The sequence below is a fragment of the Podarcis melisellensis genome (genome assembly GCF_964234715.1).
Source record: "Podarcis melisellensis genome assembly, chromosome: 7".
Taxonomy (NCBI): Eukaryota; Metazoa; Chordata; class Lepidosauria; order Squamata; family Lacertidae; genus Podarcis; species Podarcis melisellensis.
This window is the reverse complement of record NC_138539.1, coordinates 76,493,583-76,510,064: the sequence shown is the minus strand read 5'-3', so window position 1 is coordinate 76,510,064 and position 16,482 is coordinate 76,493,583. Positions and strand designations below refer to the sequence as shown.

At 45.9% G+C, this 16,482-nt stretch overlaps 1 protein-coding gene across 2 annotated transcripts in view; it reads left to right on the top strand.

The window, feature by feature from the left end:
* ANKH (ANKH inorganic pyrophosphate transport regulator) overlaps window positions 1-16,482 on the top strand; it is a 128,811-nt gene that overhangs the window by 7,924 nt on the left and 104,405 nt on the right. Inside the window, exon 1 of one of the 2 annotated variants that reach the window (XM_081919128.1) lies at window positions 38-249. The exons of the other annotated variant lie outside the window; for it this stretch is intronic. The gene's annotated coding sequence lies outside the window, so the exon portion shown is untranslated. Of the gene's footprint in view, window positions 1-37; window positions 250-16,482 lie in introns of those variants that run through there. 2 annotated transcript variants of the gene reach the window in all.

The window sequence follows — 16,482 nt, the reverse complement described above, 5'->3', positions numbered from 1 at the left end:
AGTAGCTGAAATATTAGTATTTGGCTCATACATAACTGAACGCCGAGAAATGTGAGCTTTTCAGAGAAGTATTGCTGGCTTAGCTGCAGTGGAAGACAGCTGAACGTTTTGTTAGGTCACATTGCTTAGTTTTCCAGTTTTTCTGAATAAGGAGAGTGGAGAATGTGACAGAATGAGCGGATATTTTGAAAGGGACTTGAGAGAGGAGCAGCCACCAAGAAAATCTACCTGACTCCCTGAGAGGGCAAAGTAAGTGAAAATGTATCAAATGATTGCATCTGGCCTGTTTGTTGCTTATGAATTCTACACAGGGACGGTCACTTTGAGATTTACTCCAAACAGCCATGGGTAAAATGTCCACTTGTTTGGTTTTTAAATGGCTGTTGGGTTTAGTGACTATCTGACTTTTAGAAGACATCTGAAGGCAGCGCTGTTTAGGGAAGTTATTAATGTTTGATGTTTTGTTGTATTTTTAATATTTTGTTGGAAGCTGCCCAGAGTGGCTGGGGAATCCCAGTCAGATGGGCGAGGTACAAATAATAAATTATTATTGTATTATTATAGGTAAAGGTAAAGGTACCCCTGCCCGTACGGGCCAGTCTTGACAGACTCTGGGGTTGTGCGCCCATCTCACTTAAGAGGCCAGGGGCCAGCGCTGTCCGGAGACACTTCCGGGTCACATGGCCAGTGTGACATCGCTGCTCTGGCAAGCCAGAGCCGCACACGGAAACGCCGTTTACCTTCCCGCTGGTAAGCGGTCCCTATTTATCTACTTGCACCCGGAGGTGCTTTCGAACTGCTAGGTTGGCAGGCGCTGGGACCGAGCAGCGGGAGCGCACCCCGCAGCAGGGATTCGAACCGCCGACCTTTCGATCAGCAAGTCCTAGGCACTGAGGCTTTAACCCACAGCGCCACCTGTATCCCCTTTGTATTATTATAGTGAGGTATTATTTGGCTGACTGAGGTTTCCTTCTGGCTTCCCACTACTAATCTGGTTGCTGTCTTTCCTGTGGACACATTCGGATCACAAGTGCTTTGCCATTCGTTCGATTCCTTCGCAAAACAGGGATTTATGCCTCAAGGGTGCGGGCAGCAACCATTTTGCGCGGGGCCTTCTGTTCCTGGCCCCCGCGTGCGTCAGCAGAGCGCACTTTAGCCCTCCCTATCCTGCTTTCTCCGGGGTCCAAATATACCCTCACGTTGGAGGTCACTCGCCATTTCTGAGGGGCACAAAATGGCCTCCCTCTTGTATAAAGTGCCACGTCCCATGGGGAGTTGCTCTCGGGCAAGTATATACAGTGGTACCTCTAGCTGCGGACACAATCTGTTCTGGGGTGCCGTTTGCACCCAGAAAAGTCTGCAACTAGAGTGGTGCTTCTGCGCAAGTGCGGAGCGCGATAGAACGCTTCTGTGCATGTGCAAAGCGCGCAGAACGCTTCTGCGCACACATGTGCAGCGAAACTCGGAAGTATACACTTCCGGGTTTGCTGCATTAGCAAGCTGAAAAGATGCAACATGAACCTAACGCAACACGAGGTATGGCTGTACAGTCATACCTCGGGTTGAAGTAACTTTGGGATAAGTATTTTCAGGTTGCGTACTGTGGCGACCCGAAAGCGTTATTTCCGGGTTTCGCCACTTGCGTATGCCACAAGCGGTCAAAGTGACGTCATGCGCATGCGCAGAAGCGGCGGAAGGCGGACGCAGGTTGCGTTCACTTCTGGGTGCGAATGGGGCTCCGGAATGGATCCTGTTTGCATCCAGAGGTACCACTGTACAGGATTGCAGCCTATAACAGTTGTTATAAGAAAAACTGCTTCCTTTCCCATATGGGGTATCCAAGAGCCTGTATAGAGTCCTTAAGTGGGTTCCCTATCGGTAGGAGAAAATAACAGAGGCCAACCAAAGTATATTGAGAAGCAAAGTGGCTAGTAAGCGTAATCTTTATTCAAGAAACTGTTGCAACAGGGTCCCCACATCCAGGAAGGAGGAGAACACTGAACAATGGTTCGCATGCACTTGTATAGACTTTTGAAATTGCCCACCCTGTAGCCGAAGACACCCCCCAACCCCCATCATACAAACATCACAGAAGGAGGCATTCTGTGGCAGAAATCCTGTCTGCCAGGATACCTGATAATGGGTCGTTGATTGCATTACCTGGGCAGCCTGGCCATTCTTTTGTAATGGTTAATACTTTAGTTCCTGAGTCCAGGTCACAGGCTCACCCTATTCATACACAAATATGCCCATAAGACAGGATTTGCAAGCAAAAAGACAATGGGAAGGCTTTCCCTCCATTTTGCCTCCCTTACTGCAGAGGAATATTTGAGGTCATTGGGAGAGTCAGAATGGCTTCAGGATTGCTCTCCCATACTATTTCAGACGCGTGGTTCATATATTTAGATATGTGTGGATTTATGAATATTCTGTATTTGAGACCTTAGAATTCTTATAACACAGTCGTTATGCACCCGATGCGCATGATGTCACATACAGGCACAGATTGTGCGTGATGTCAGCGCCCCCCCCCCATGTCGGGCGCAACTCTGCACCTGTGTATATGTGTGTGTTTGTTTCTTGGCGCATGTCCATGCACATTGACGGCTGTGTATATCTCAAAAAGAAATTATTAACAATGTGGAATAGGTGGGATAGAAAACATTTTATTAGAGTTATAAAGAAGAGGATAAAATCATAACATAAGGATCCCCCAAAAGCAGTGGATTATTTTTTTTAAATTGGTGTATGTAAAACTGAAAAATTGAAATATATATTTTTTTTAAAAAAAGAGAAAAAGAAAAACTCTTATTTGATGGGGTTTTCTGGCCAGTTTGATACCACTGATGATTCAGCTCAGGATAAATCTCTCCCCTCAGTTATATAGTGAATTTGGTTAAGCGATGCCCCATAGCAGAAACACCCTCACAAACATTTGGACAAAAACAGCATACAAGGATGTTATTATAACAATTTTATTAAGAAACCTTATGCATAATTTTTTAGTGAACGTTTCCTTGGCTGGTTCCTCCCCTCCCCTTCCCACATTTATGGGAGGAAACATCTTAGTGTCCCTTCTTCTCTCAGTAGATTTATAGGATGCAAGTGTAATTGGACATGTTAATGTGCATTCTGTATAATACAAAGTAGTAATTAGAATTGTAAAGTGTTCTGGTGGCGGAGCATTAACTTGAATTTTATAACATGACATTAGGAGTGGCTTAATAGTCATAATTTAATATCCCCTGCCAACCCCCCCCCCACACCAGGGTTCTGTATGGTGCCTTACAGATTCCTCTAATCCAGTAATTTCCAAATTTTGAACTGTTGTAAAAGCACCGTTCTTCCCTTGCAGTAATATAAGGCTTGTGAACTGATAGTATCCTAACATCATTGGTTGTTCTGGCTTCTTACAAACATCCTTTACTTGGGTATGGTTGTGGTGGTTGTTATTTAAATTTCTATCCTGTCCTTCCTTCCAGGTGAGCCCAGAGTGGCAAAAAAAAAACAAAAAAAAAACAAAGCAGTGAAAATACAATTAAAATAAAAACACACTTAAAAACAAACCACATACTCTTCCGGCTAATTATTTAATGTTTTGAAATTCCTCCTGTATGTTGAAACAAACACACTCCACCGGGAAGGTAAAGGTAAAGGGACCTCTGACAATTAGGTCCAGTCGTGGCCGACTCTGGGGTTGCGGTGCTCATCTCACTTTCTTGGCCGAGGGAGCCGGCGCACAGCTTCCGGGTCATGTGGCCAGTATGACTAAGCCACTTCTGGCAAACCAGAGCAGCGCATGGAAACTCCGTTTACCTTCCCGCCGGAGCGGTACCTATTTATCTACTTGCACTTTGATGTGCTTTTGAACTGCTAGGCTGGCAGGAGCAGGGACCGAGCAACGGGAGCTCAACCCGCCACGGGGATTTGAACCACCGACCTTCTGATCAGCAAGTCCTATACTCTGTGGTTTAACCCACAGCACCACCGGGGAGAGCATTCTGCAAACCTTGTATTGCCGCTGAGGAGGGGTCCTGTTGGATTTCAGCACCAGATTTCAGCTTTCTATGCGCAGACATGGAGGAGACTCTTGTATCTCTGTGTGAGTCAGTGTTCTGGGCTTGCCTCCTATCAATCAAGATGCATGCCTAGATTAGTTACTCATTAGAGCCACAGGGGATTGGCTCCTGAAGGCAGGCAGTTTTTTTAACATTTATCTTAAAAGCACGTATTTCAGAATTTGAAACATGTGTCCAGGTTTCATGCAGTGTGCCTAAACCTTTTGCAAATCGAAGTCGCTGCCAGCAGCAATGATGTTTTGTTTTGTTATAGTTAAAGTCACTTGCGGAGCTTTATTGATATTTTTAAACATTTCCTGTGGCTTCCTTAGAGCTGTTTCTTTGTCTCTCGGAACAAGGTAACGAACTCTGCAGTTTCTCATTGCAATCCTCCGAGGAGCTCCGTGTTCCTTGCCATCTTATCCTTTGAAATAGTGAAATGGGACTTTTTGTTAATGTGCAACTAGGTCACTAGATTACATTTCTTTCGGGCCGCTTGTAACATTACATTCTGTTGCTATGTCTTCTGATAACGTGGATGGGAGGCAATCTAAATTAGGCCATGGATAGGGGGAAAAAGAGAGATTGTGTCATGTAAACTGAGCTGAACTACTGGGGACACCAGGAGTTCTTGTGGAGTTCATATTTTCTCTCGTTTTTTTCTAGACTAGGGGCTATCTCCTCGTGATTTTTTAGTTTAGCTGTGAGAGCAAAACCCAACATGAACTTAACTGCAATGTAGTTCTCCCACTGAATGCAAGGTGTTCACCCCACAAATGGCTGGGTGTGGTCCTTGATCTGGACTATAGAATGGGCAGCAGTGTTGTTGTTGTTGTTTAGTCATTTAGTCGTGTCCAACTCTTCGTGACCCCATGGACCAGAGCACGCCAGGCACTCCTGTCTTCCACTGCCTCCTGCAGTTTGGTCAAACTCATGCTGGTACCTTCGAGAACACTGTCCAACCATCTTGTCCTCTGTCGTCCCCTTCTCCTTGTGCCCTCCATCTTTCCCAACATCAGGGTCTTTTCCAGGGAGTCTTCTCTTCTCATGAGGTGGCCAAAGTACTGGAGTCTCAGCTTCAGGATCTGTCCTTCCAGTGAGCACTCAGGGCTGATTTCCTTCAGAATGGATACGTTTGATCTTCTTGCAGTACATGGGACTCTCAAGAGTCTCCTCTAGCACCATAATTCAAAAGCAGCAGTGGTAGGATGCTGTAAACTTAACCCTTTGTCCCCACTTCAATCCTGATTCAGATTCAGACAACCCCCAACACCTGCAATTTGAATTGCAGTCTGTCTTTCTTTCTCCCAGTGCATGGGGTCCTCATCTGGATTACAACCATAGCACGGGGCAAAGGCTCAAAGCCCCCTATCTGCCATGCTGTGGCTCACCTGGGATAGCTCAATTGGTAGAGCACAAGATGCTTAATCTCAGGGTTGTGGGTTTGAGTCCCACATTGGGCAAAAAAGATTCCTGCAATGCAGAGGGTTGGACTAGATGATCCTTGTGGTCCCTCACAACTCTACAGTTCTGTGATTCTGTGAAGTTCAAGGCCCCTGTCTGGCAATTTGTGGGGAGTAACCCCCACTGCACTTAAGGGCGGAACTTCACGCTTCTGGCCTCTAACCCAGGCATCCCCAAACCTTCGGCCCTCCAGATGTTTTGAGACTACAACTCCCATCATCCCTGACCACTGGTCCTGTTAGCTAGGGATCATGGGAGTTGTAGGCCGAAACATCTGGAGGGCCGAAGGTTTGGGGATGCCTGCTCTAACCAAAGGTTCTAGAGTAACCCCTTTTCCTGCAAACTCTTAATTAGGTGCTTTTTCTGTAATAATATTCTGGGCCTACCCAACATGGCGCCCTCCATATGCTGTTGGATAACAAGTCATGCTAATTTAGTTGAGATCCTTGCATTGCATATGCTGTTGGACTAGATGATCCTTGGGATCCCTTCCGATTCTATGATTCTAAGTCCCATCAGCTCCACCCAGCTTAGCTGATTGTAATGGGTGATGGGAGTTGTAAACACACGCCCAACGTGAATGCCCTGGGCCAGATATCTGGGCCAGATAGCAATAAATTGGTGCCTTACTCATGAATATGGAGGTGGAAACTGTCATTAGGTGTGTGTATGTGACCCGGAAGTGTCTTCGGACAGCGCTGGCCCCTGGCCTCTTGAGTGAGATGGGCGCACAACCCCAGAGTCTGGCAAGACTGGCCCGTACGGGCAGGGGTACCTTTACCTTTACCTTATGTTTGCTCACAGTTCATTTAGATGGCATTAAATAAAGAATTAGACTATCTATACCCATTACCCATAATGGCTAAATGGAACCTCAGTGCTCTAGGACAGTTTTGCTTTGAAGGTGACTAGAAGTGGGTTGTTGTATTCCTGTTCAATTTAAAAGTTTGCCAGAAGGATATGGTTGGCCCAAAACAGGGGTCAGCAAGCTTTTTCAAGAGGGGGCCAGTCCACTGTCCCTCAGACCTTGTGGGGGGCCGGATTATATTTTTTGGGGGGAGGAAATAAACGAATTCCTATGCCTCACAAATAACCCAGAGATGCTTTTTGAATAAAAGCACACATTCTACTCATGTAAAAACACGCTGATTCCCAGACCGTTTGCGGGCCGGATTTAGAAGGCGATTGGACCGGATCCGGCCCCTGGGCCTTAGTTTGCCTGCCCATGGCCTAATGACCCCCAGTCTCACCCAACAGTGCCATTTGTGCCTTATGAAACACAGGAAGCTCAGCTATTTATTCTATGACTTGCCCATATTCATGTCAGCTGGCTCAGGACTGTGACTTCTTAAGTCCTTTGGTCTGGCAATAGATGGCCACTTTAAGTGCAGACCTGATTTAAAGGTAAAGGGACCCCTGGCCATTAGGTCCAGTCGTGACTGACTCTGGGGTTGTGGCGATCATCTCACTTTATTGGCCAAGGGAGCCAGCGTACAGTTTCGGGTCATGTGGCCAGCATGACTAAGCCGCTTCTGGCGAACCAGAGCAGCGCACGGAAACGCCGTTTAGCTTCCTGCCGGAGTGGTACCTATTTATCTACTTGCACTTTGAGGTGCTTTTGAACTGCTAGGTTGGCAGGAGCAGGGACCGAGCAACGGAGCTCACCCCGTTGCGTGGATTAGAACCGCCGACCTTCTGATCGGCAAGTCCTAGGCTCTGTGGTTTAACCCACAGCAGCACCCACGTCCCTTGCAGACCTAATTTAGGACATGGGAAAAAGCGCTAGGCAAACCTTTGTATTCTGCACCATAGCTCATATGTAGAAAATTCTCAGCCACAGAAGCTGCATAGCATGAGAATTATCAGGGAACTGTCCTTTCGGGGACTATTGTGAAGGCCAAGTAGGCCTTTCAAACCTCGCATGAAGTGTAATAACTGCTGTTCCAAAAATCCCCTAATCCCGATGGCTTATCGCCACAACTATTTCTGTTGTCTTGACTCACCAGTTTAATTGGTATTTATGAAACTGCTGACGTTCCATTGATAAAGGTTTGTGTGTGGAGTTGTCCTTCTGTTGGTGGAAGCGATTTTGATATTCAGCATGGAGGCCTCTGCTAAGAGAAGGGAGGAAGTCATTTTATCTGGACCCCCCCTCCAAAAGAGTGTAAGGGGTAATGTTCAGAGGACTGCCCCCCCCCAGAGCAGCTGAGGGGAAGGGCATTTGCATAAATTGCCTCCTCTCTTCAATTAGCACTGACCTTGCCACAAACAGGACTACTTCCACTCTCTGACTGTGTCCAATGTTTCAGCTATCCCAAAGGACGTGGGATGGAATTAAACATTATTATCGGCAAATGTGTGGCCCATTGCACATGTACACTGATTCTTCTTTGCAGATGCCTGCTATCCAGCAACTGTAACTATATTTTTCCCACCCAGTCCCACACCTGATTTTGGAGCCGCACTAGAGGGGGAAACAATTTAGAATTGCCTGCTGGGCATTTGCAGTAGAGAATTGGTGAGTGGTTAATGCCCCCCCCTGCTCTCTGCATATTGTAATAAACAAAATCTGCCCTTATTCCCTTATGGGGTACACAAGAGGCCTTGTAGAGTCCTTTGTAGGTTCTCCATCGGTAGGAGAAAATAACAGAGGCCAACCAGAGAATATTGAGAAGCAAAGAGCTAGTAAACGTGATCTTTATTCAACTATTGCAACAGGGTGCCCCCTCACAGACAGGAGAAAGGAGGAGGAACCCCTAACAAAAGCGTGCCTGCCCTTATATAGACATTTAAAGTTGCCCACCCTCAAGTCCATGACCACCCCCAGAAGCATCATACATACAACACAGAAAAGGCAGTCTACAACAGAAATCTGAGTGCGTTGTTTATTTCCTGTCTGGCAGGTTACCTGTTTAATGGTCACTTGACTGGATTACCAGGGGAGCCTGGCCAGTCTTTCGTAATGATAAATACTTAGTTCCTGAGCCAGGTCACACGCTCACACCCTATTCATATCTTAAAATGTGCCCTTAAGACAGGATTTGTCAAGAAAAAGACAATGGGGAGGTTTCCCACTTGGGCCTTGCAGAGAAATATTTGAGGTCAATTTGTTCAGGACTTTTTTCTGTGGGGTTTCAGGCATGTCGTTTATATATTTATGTACGTGTTTGCTTGTTACATTTATGAACATTTATTACACATCTAAGACACTGGTGGCGCTGTGGGTTAAACCACAGAGCCTAGGACTTGCCGATCAGAAGGTCAGCGGTTCGAATCCCCGCGACAGGGTGAGCTCCTGTTGCTTGGTCCCTGCTCCTGCCAACCTAGCAGTTCAAAAGCACATCAAAGTGCAAGTAGATAAATAGGTACCGCTCCGGCAGGAAGGTAAACGGCGTTTCCGTGCACTGCTCTGGTTCGCCAGAAGTGGCTTAGTCATGCTGGCCACATGACCCGGAAGCTGTACACTGGCTCCCTTGGCCAATAAAGCGAGATGAGCGCCGCAACCCCAGAGTCAGTCACGACTGGACCTAATGGTCAGGGGTCCCTTTACCTTTAAGACCTTAAAATTCTTATAACAGTATCATCACTTCTCCCCTGCAAGTGATATGCAGCACCCATAACACCCACATTCTGAGGGAAACACAGGGTTGGGAGCCTTGTTTTCTCTTCTTGACATCTAGTTCTGCCCTCGAGATGTCTACCGTTATACAGGAGTTGCTATAAATAAAAGAAGTGTGTTTGCCAGCAGTTGCTAGTACAGTATGCTACCAGAAATACAGGAAAACACTTCTAACTTCCATCCCTCACAGTGTCCTACAGAATCACACTACTGTACTTAATGGTGTAACTTTGTAATTAAAGAGTCGTGTTTTCTTGTGGGATATTTCTGCAGGATATCGGCACCCCTGATCTTTTTTTAGCAGTGTTGGTTCACAGAGAGGCTTGCAGCACTAATAATTCCCCTTTCCAGTTGTTAGTGCCATTGCAACAGGAATTTGTTTAGAGACTTTTAAAAGAGTTACAGGTGTGTGCCTGGACTCACCTGTGTGCAGCCAGCACTCATGTATGTTCATAAACACTGCTGAAAAATTTAGGATCTTTTGCTGATGCTTGTTATGAAGGTGTTAACCCGTAACCTTATGCCCACAAGGAGCTCTTCTTAGTTTATTGTATGAAATAGGAGTGTCAGTATATATGTAAATTCTGCTTCAATAATATGTATATAAATGCGGCTTGGGACAGCAAAGTTACAATTTGATGAGGTAGCAAATTCTACAACACATACACACCTTGATTAAATATTAAAAGATTCCCTGACTATTTTTAAAGGCCTGTAGAAATGTGGGCATGAGAATTTTGCTATAAGCCAACACTAGAAGTGGGAAGAAGGGAGAAGGAAAGTATAACTACCAGAAAGTATGGGGTTCAAATAATATTCTTAGCTAATGCTTCCTAATAGAGAAGGGAGGGATTTTGAGACGAGAAATTCCTCTCTTTATCTCTGCCCATTTCTTACCTTGCCGATCCTAGTGAGAAAATGACTGAAAACTGGCCATCCTGTTAGTTTAACAAAAGGGTGAAAGACTTTGATAGTGAGTCGTTATCTGACCATCTCTGTCTGCTATCTGCATTCAGATCACTTGGCCATTGTGCTGATGGCTCCCATTGAGAAGTTGAGTAAACTGTATGTGGCAACTAAATTTGCATGTGTTAATCTTCAGGTCAGATATGGGTGAACTCTGGATATGCCTGCATGCCTTTCAGGAGGAGGCAGGAATCAGGATTGTTCCAGGGTCACCAAAGCTCATCATGGAGGGTCTTCTGTCATATTGGAATTATGCCAACCTTATTATTAATGCCATGAACTACAGAGATAAAGCATATCATAAGTTCAGATTCACACACACCTCTTTACAGGAATATTCATCAGTATATAAATGCTAATGAATGAATGGTGCTCAGATTACCATAACACACAATGGATTCTACAGAAGCAAAATATATTCAGAGTGGCACATAGTTGGATTGCCCACCATTATCACCAGGCCCTGGGCCAGCTTTTGTGAAGTCACCATGGAAGATTGCAATTTACGTATTTTGATGGATGTTGGGAGCCCATACCTGTAGGTTTCCTCCTTGGAAACCACTCCATTTTCCTTCTTCTTTTGACTCTTACTTTGACTGGATTAATTCAGGTGCTTGACGGGGACTGTGTGTGTGTTGTGGTATGGTTTCACCTTATTAATACAGAGTTCCAGCCACCTTCATGCCCAATAGCCATTGATAGACCCATTTCCCAAGAATTTCCCTAATCCCTTTCCTAAAGCCATGTGAGCTAGTGGTCATCAGCACATCTTAGGACAGTAAATTGCATACAAGAATCCTGTGTGTGGTGTGAGTTACTTTTGGTTGTTCGCCAGTTTGATCTTCTCACATTGCCTGTTTTTTTGTTTGTTTCAAAAGGCTTGTTCCACAGGTTAGAACTGTGTATTATTAGTTTCCCTGGATGCTTTCCTTATCAGCATGATGCTGGCAACAGCTAAAAGTAGGGAGCAGGCAAACCACTGAAGGGAATCGGTTTGTGGTAAGAAGGAGCCTGGCAGAGATATCTAATACGTCTAATTGCAAACATATGTAAGCCTTGGATAGAAGTGCATGTTATGCAGCCGGTTCTCCTTTTTAAACTTGCCACTGCTGCTTCTCTGCAAAGCAGCATCAGGGAAAGGAGCTATGTGGAAAAGGGAGCAGGACGAAGGATGTTGTTGTTTAGTCGTGTCCGACTCTTCGTGACCCCATGGACCAGATCACGCCAGGCACTCCTGTCTTCCACTGCCTCCCGCAGTTTGGTCAGAGTCATGCTGGTAGCTTTGAGAACACTATCCAACCATCTCTTCCTCTGTCGTCCCCTTCTCCTTGTGCCCTCCATCTTTCCCAACATCAGGGTCTTTTCCAGGGAGTCTCCTCTTCTCATGAGGTAGCCAAAGTATTGGAGCCTCAGCTTCAGGATCTGTCCTTCCAGTGAGCACTCAGGGCTGATTTTCTTCAGAATGGATAGGTTTGATCTTCTTGCAGTCCATGGGACTCTCAAGAGTCTCCTCCAGCACCATAATTCAAAAGTGTCCATTCTTCGGCGATCAGTGTTCTTTATGGTCCAGCTCTCGCTTCCATACATCACTACTGGGAAAACCATAGCTTTAACTATACGGACCTTGGTTGGCAAGGTGATGTCTCTGCTTTTTAAGATGCTAAGTTGGTCATTGCTTTTCTCCCAAGAAGCAGGCGTCTTTTAATTTTGTGACTCCTGTCACCATCTGCAGTGATCATGGAGCCCAAGAAAGTAAAATCTCTCACTGCCTCCATTTCTTCCCCTTCTATTTGCCAGGAGGTGGTGGGCCCAGTGGCCATGATCTTCGTTTTTTTGATGTTGTGCTTCAGACCATATTTTGCTCTCTCCTCTTTCACCCTCATTAAAAGGTTCTTTAATTCCTCCTCACATTCTGCCATCAAGGTTGTATCATTTTCTGCCTGCAACTTTACTCTCCCGTTGCTCTCCCACCCGGCAAGGGATCCAGACTAATGTTTCCTGCAACCCCACCTAGGGGAAAAACAGTAAGTCATCCTATAGGACAAGACACCTTCTGTCACCTTCTTCCTGGTTGCAAATCTTGCCTTGTAATGCCAGCTTGCAGAGGAGAAGGGGCGGGCAAGGTCTAAAGAGCAGAAGCTGCCTGGGAAACATTTGATTCCATCTGTGTGTGTGTTTGTGTGTACACATGCACTGCAATCCCTATCTCATTCACCTCGGTTATTTGCTTGCTCCATCATTCCAGCTGCTGCCAACATCTTATTGGTAAGGAAAGCCACTAGGGGAAAAACAACTGCTGTCTGTGTAGTCACGGCTGGCTGGGCCTCTTCATACTTCTAATGCACTTAGCCTCCTATCTAGATGTCGTTGTTTTTTTTTATCTCTTTAACATATTTAGCATAACAAGTTGTTTCAACAGTTTTTTGGAGCCTTTGATCTTTAGCCTTCCTTTCAGAAGCTGAACGCATGGGGATTGATGCTAACCGACTGCGTTATTTATAGCTCTTTGAATCCTGGCCAACTAAAACGAGCGAAATTTCAGATATTATCTTGGGGTCTTGCAGAGCTGTCGGGCCAAGGTTTCCCTTTTAAGCTGGCCTTTATTCTTTCAGTTATAATCCTGGAGGTCCCTATCTATGGGGCCTGAACAGCTAGCGACCCACTTATCTTAATGCAGACCACCCAATGTCTCAGAGACAGCGGAGTGCTCCTCTGGGGGCAAAGCCCAACTGCTGGAGAAGCACAGTGCCTGTTGTGGCTGCAGCGACTGGTAACCCATAACTGCTGCATCCTGCATTGTTTTTGCTGTGTTAACAGCACTGAAGTTACCTCTCCAGGGCACAAGCCTTGGTGGTGCGTATGGGGTTGTTATCCTGCCCAGATGATAAGACCCCCCTCTCGGCCTCGCTGATGTGGCCCAAAAAAGCAAAGCAATACATTTGGCACCAGCTTGGCTGCAGGAGTTGCCGGAAGGAGGCTTACATGACACCATCTTAGAGACACCTCTCTAGATTTATGTAGCGTTTACTCCTCAGCCTTTTCTTCACCCACAGGTGTCCCGCAAAGCAGCAGGGACATACTTTTCCTCGGGGTTTACTCCTGAAGCCTTTCTTACGAATGGGTATAGCCACAAGGCTCAGTGGAGGTTGGGGATCAGAGTTTTCCTTCATCTAGGTCATGGGTAGGCAAACTAAGGCCTGGGGCCAGATCTGGCCCAATCACCTTCTAAATCCGGCCTGCGGACGGTCTGGGAATCAGCGTGTTTTTACATGAGTAGAATATGTGCTTTTATTTAAAATACATCTCTGGGTTATTTGTGGGGCATAGGAATTCGTACATTTTTTTCCTTCAAAATATAGTCCGGCCCCCCCACAAGGTCTGAGGGACAGTGGACCGGCCCCCTGCTGAAAAAGGTTGCTGACCCCTGATCTTGGTGGACCAGCTTCCTAGGTTGACTAGCCCCACCTTCCGCTAACTTCCCTCAACCGCACGGGCAGAAACTGCCTTCTTGACCGTCGGACCCACTATTGGTCTTGTCTGCTCAATTTGCCAGAGCCTGTGTTCACATGCAGGGGAAGTCCCTAACTCATCGATGGTTTGAGACCTATTGGCTACCCTCACCTGGTTTAGCCGGTCAGTCAAAGCCGTTTCCTGGGGTATGGATGCTGTCACATGCTGAGAGCTTCAAGGAGCCACAGGTGAGAGCTGAGTACAGGGTACAGATCAAAGGTGGACAAACTACCCCAGAAGGATCATGACATGTCCCCTACCAGAGGTACCCCATGCCCTAGATACCAGATTAGGGACACAGGAGGCTTGCACACGGTTTGACTGCATTTGGGGCTACAAAATTATATCTTAATCTGTTTGTCAATAATTGGGGAAATTGTAGGGCAGCTGTGTTCACTGAGTTGCAGTTCTTCCCTTCTACTTTCACAAAGCTTCGGCTGTCTTGTCCTGCATTCTAGTAAAAGAGTGCTGTTAAAAAATAATATTTGCCATATTGAAACCTCTGGATTAGTGCTACTGAACTAGCATCATACATTACAGGGACCACCTAGCTTCCAGAGACACATTTCATAAAAATTGACCAGAAGGAACGGAGTCATATGGGGTCAGGGGGCACAGAATAGAGTTCTGTTTTCCACCTGCAGTAACAATAACCAATAGCTATGACCCACACAGCAGTCTCAACACAGCACTGAACATTTTGCATAAGTGCCTCTCATTTTCTTATGGTGCAAAACTCATGTGCTTTGAGTGTTTGCAAAATGAATTATCTGCTAAGCCTTCAGAAATGAGAAACAAGTATGCATCCATTATTTAATATACTGGTTGATCCCTACACTGGAATTTAGAAAATGGGTTGTAGAATATATTGAAGTGCTATCCCAGAATAAAATGTAATGCTTTTAGCGATTGCATACTTTCATTAGCCGGCTTTTAGGTGCTCAGTGAGTGCAATTAGATTACAAACGTGGGAATTTCTCTTGCATAACCTGTTGTGTGGATACACTTCAGTTCTTCCCCACCGTGAAAAGGCTGACCTTAAATGAACAAATGATGAGAGTATAGTCTGTATAAGCACTGAGTTTGCAAGTTTTTTCTCCAGGCCTTTTCTTTCCAGCTACTAAAGCATGACGACTTTTCTATATTTGCAGGGTTGTTTTTCCCTCGCTCTCTAAAGAGTTTTGTGAGATATTGACAACGGTCTGTTGGTTAGGCTCAGTTCCAGCATTGTAACATGCTCTTAAAAAAGATCATTGAGGAAAGGTTGTGCAGACCTATGAAGATGTTTATTTTACAAACCAGCTCTCTTTCTAGACAGTAGGACTTTTGCAGGGAGAACTTTATCAGGCACTTGGTTGGCATTCACAACCTTTTTTGTGCATTTTGAGACAAGGAATAAATTTATTTGTACATATGTGTGTATTCTAGAAAATACTTTAGAAAACACTTACCACTGTTGGTTTTTTTTGGAAGGGCTATAATGTTTGTGGACAGGGACGCGGGTGGTGCTGTGGGTTAATCCACAGAGCCTAGGACTTGCCAATCAGAAGGTTGGCAGTTCAAATCTCCACGACGGGGTGAGCTCCCATTGCTCGGTCCCTGCTCCTGCCAACCTAGCAGTTCGAAAGCACACCAGTTACAAGTAGATAAATAGGTACCGCTCCGACGGGAAGGTAAACGGCGTTTCTGTGCGCTGCTCTGGTTCACCAGAAGCGGCTTAGTTATGCTGGCCACATGACCCGGAAGCTGTACACTGGCTCCCTCGGCCAATAAAGTGAGATGAGCGCCGCAACCCCAGAGTCGGCCACGACTGGACCTAATGGTCAGGGGTCCCTTTACCTTTACTATAATGTTTGTGGAGAATGCATGAAAACAGCATACTGTGTCAACGCAAGTAGGTTCTATGTGGTTTGTCTGAAGGATTTCACTGGATGAATCATGCAAATTGTAGAGTCCCTAGGGTTATCTGGTCCAATCCCCTGCTATGCAGGAATCTCAGCTAAAGCATCCATGATAGATCACTTGAAAACCTTCAAGGAAGGAAAGACCACCAGCTCTCATGAGAGTCTGCTCCACTGTCAAACAGCTTCCCCTGTAAGAATGTTCTTCCTGGTGTTTAGTCGGAATCTCCTTTCTGGTAACTCAAAGCCATTGGTTTGGGTCCTATCTTCCAGAGCAGTAGAAAACAAGCTTGCATCATTTGCCATGTGACAGCCCTTGAGATATCTGAAGGTGGCTATCATATCTCCTCTCAATCTTTTCTTATCCAGGAGAGACCTGCTGTCTCTCCAAACCTGATCCACTCCCCAACCCCCTACTAATCTCTTCCTTTTTAATCAAATCAAGTAAGCAGTGGAAGCCTAAACTGCTTTGGCCCTGCATACCTGAAGGAGCGTCTCCACCCCCATCATTCAGCCTGGACACTTGAGATCCAGCTCTGAGGGCCTTCTGGCGGTTCCCTCACTTGGAGAAGTGAGGTTACAGGGAACCAGGCAGAGGGCCTTCTCCATAGTGGTGCCCACCGTCCCTCAGACCTCATGGTGGGCTGGACTATATTTTGGAAAAAAAATAAATGAATTCCTATGCCCCACAAATAACCCAGAGATGCATTTTAACTAAAAGGACACATTCTACTCAAGTAAAAACACGCTGATTCCTGGACTGGCCGCAGGCCGGATTGAGAAGGCGATTGGGACGGATCTGGCCCCCGGCCTTAGGTTGCCTACCCCTGATTTAAACCATCTCTCTTAGGTTGTGGCTTGCCCTATTCTCTCCTTTACCATGTCATTTTTGTTAGACAACTGGGCTGGACAGCTCCACTAGGCATCCTTCTAAAGCAAAAGTGTAATCTGTTTGCCAGCATTA